Genomic DNA, 3,069 nt, shown 5'->3' with positions numbered 1-3,069 from the left:
CTAGGGCACGATCTTGATGTATCCCGAGCTTTGCTATTGTAGTTGGATCTTATGATGTTTCTCCCCCTCTACTCTCTTGTGATGAATTGAGTTTCCCCTTTGAAGTTATCTTATCGGATTGAGTCTTTTATGAGAACACTTGATGTATGTCTTGCCGTGATTATCTGTGGTGATAATGGGATATCATGTGCCACTTGATGTATGTTTTGGTGACCAACTTGTGGGTTCCACCCATGAACCTATGCATAGGGGCTGGCACACGTTCTTGACTATCCGGTAGTAGCTTTGGGGCACTCTTTGAAGTACTTTGTGTTGGTTGAATAGATGAATCTGAGATTGTGTGATGCATATCGTATAATCATGCCCACGGATACTTGAGGTGACAGTGGAGTATCTAGGTGACATTAGGGTTTTGGTTGATTTGTGTCTTAAGGTGTTATTCTAGTATGAACTCTATGATGGATTGAGCGGAAAGAATAGCTTTATGTTATTTTACTACGAACTCTTGAATAGATAGAACAGAAAGTATAACTTTGAGGTGGTTTCGTACCCTACCATAATCTCTTTGTTTGTTCTCCGCTATTAGTTGCTTTGGAGTGACTCTTTGTTGCATGTTGTGGGCTTGTTATATGATCTATCTATGTTATTATTGTTGAGAGAACTTGCACTAGTGAAAGTATGAACCCTAGGACTTGTTTCCTATCATTGCAATACCGTTTACGCTCACTTTTATCGCTCGTTACCTTGCTGTTTTTATTATTTCAGATTACAAATACCTTTATCTACCATCTATTTTGCACTTGTATCACCATGTCTTCGCCGAACTAGTGCACCTATACAATTTACCATTGTATTGGGTGTGTTGGGGACACAAGAGACTCTTTGTTATTTGGTTGCAGGGTTGTTTGAGAGAGACCATCTTCATCCTACGCCTCCTACAGATTGATAAACCTTAGGTCATCCACTTGAGGGAAATTTGCTATTGTCCTACAAACCTGTGCACTTGCAGGCCCAACAACGTCTACAAGAAGAAGGTTGTGTAGTAGACACCAAGCTCTTTTCTGGCGCCGTTGCCGGGGAGGCTAGGTAAAGGGTACTCACACTCCGTCACTAAACTCTTTTTTGGTGCGGTGAGTGCTTGAAGGTATATCTTTAGATCTTGCAATCGAATCTTTTTGTTTCTTGTTTTAGCACTAGTTTAGTTTATAAAAGAAAACTACCAAAAAAATGGAATTAAGTTTGTCTCATACGCTTCATCTTTTTAATATCTTTCATGAGTATGATGGAAAGGAAAATTGTGCTCAAGTGCTAGAAGAAGAATTACATAGAATTCTTGGCATAAAATATGTGAATGATGAGCATGATTGCAATGTTGTTAGTATGAATTCCCTGAATATCCATGATACTAATGATATGCAAAGCCACAAGCTTGGGGAAGCTATGTTTGATGAATATGATATTTTTTGTCCCCCAAGTTTTGATGAGAATATTTATTGTGATGAAAGCATGCCTCCTATCTATGATGATTATTGTGATGAAACATATGCTTTAAAGAATAATGATAACCATGAAACGTGTCATCTTGATCTTAATTTTCAATCACATGATAGTTATTTTGTTGAGTTTGCTCCCACTACTATTCATGAGAAGAAATTTGCTTATGTCGAGAGTAGTAAATTTTCTATGCTTGTAGATCATGAAAATAATGCTTTAGGTGCTGGTTATATTGTTGAATTCATTCATGATGCTACTGAAAATTATTATGAGGGAGGAATATATGCTTGTAGGAATTGCAATAATATCAAGTTTCCTCTCTATGTGCTTAAATTCTTGAAGCTATGCTTGTTGTACCTTCCTATTCTAGTTGATTATTGTTCCCATAAGTTGTTTGCTCACAAAATCCCTATGCATAGGAAGTGGGTTAGGCTTAAATGTGCTAGTCATATGCTTCATGATGCTCCCGTTATGTTTCAATTCTTATCTTTTATGTGAGCATCATTGCCATCATCATGCCTAGCTAGAAAGACATTAAAGAAAAGCGCTTGTTGGGAGACAACCCAATATTTACCCTTACTGTTTCTGTGTGTCCACATGATTATTCTACTGTAGTAATCATGTTTTATAGCTTTTGTTTCAATAAAGTGCCAAGTAGAACCTTTGGGAAGACTTGGGTGAAGTTTATATGATCTTGCTGTAGAAAACAGAAACTTTTGCGCTCACGAGAATGGTTGCCATTCTTTACTGGAGAGTGATTTGAGGTTGATTCTTTTGAAGATGATTAATAGACAAATTTCTCAGGTCCAGCAATTTATTTCAGAATTTTTGGGGTTCTAGAAATATACGTTTGATACAGATTACTACAGACTGTTCTGTTTTTGACAGATTCTGTTTTCATTGTGTTGTTTTCTTATTTTGATGCATCTATGGCTAGTATTAAGTGGTATGAACCATAGAGATGTTAGAATACAGTAGATATTACACCAATATGAATTTAGGATGAGTTCATTACAGTACCTAAGTGGTGGTTTTATTTTCTTATACTAACGGAGCTTACGAGTTTTGTTTGAGTTTTGTGTGGTTGAAGTTTTCAAGTTTTGGGTAAAGATTCGATGGACTATGGAATAAGGAGTGGAAAGAGCCTAAGCTTGGGGATTCCCAAGGCACCCCAAGGTAATATTCAAGGACAACCAAGAGCCTAAGCTTGGGGATGCCCCGGATGGCATCCCCTCTTTCATCTTCGTTCATCGGTAACTTTACTTGGAGCTATATTTTTATTCGCCACATGATATGTGTTTTGCTTGGAGCGTCATTTTATTTTGCTAGTTTTTGCTTGCTGCTAGTTAGAATAATGTTTTGCATCTTTAGTTTCAATAAAAAAGTCAAGTATAGCCTTTGCCATGGTTATTTTGCTACTATACTTGTTGCTGTTTGAAAACAGAAAGTTTACCGCTGTTGCAAAAATTCCCTAGAAAATTCAGAGAATGGTATAACGTTGAATGTTTTTTCATATTAAGATCTGATAAATTCATTACAGTGGGAATTTTAGTTCATAATTTTTGGAGTCAGGGA

The sequence above is a fragment of the Triticum dicoccoides genome, chromosome 5B (assembly GCF_002162155.2).
Source record: "Triticum dicoccoides isolate Atlit2015 ecotype Zavitan chromosome 5B, WEW_v2.0, whole genome shotgun sequence".
In the NCBI taxonomy this organism is placed as follows: domain Eukaryota; kingdom Viridiplantae; phylum Streptophyta; class Magnoliopsida; order Poales; family Poaceae; genus Triticum; species Triticum dicoccoides.
The sequence above is the reverse complement of the archived record's forward strand: the minus strand, read 5'-3'. Positions refer to the sequence as shown.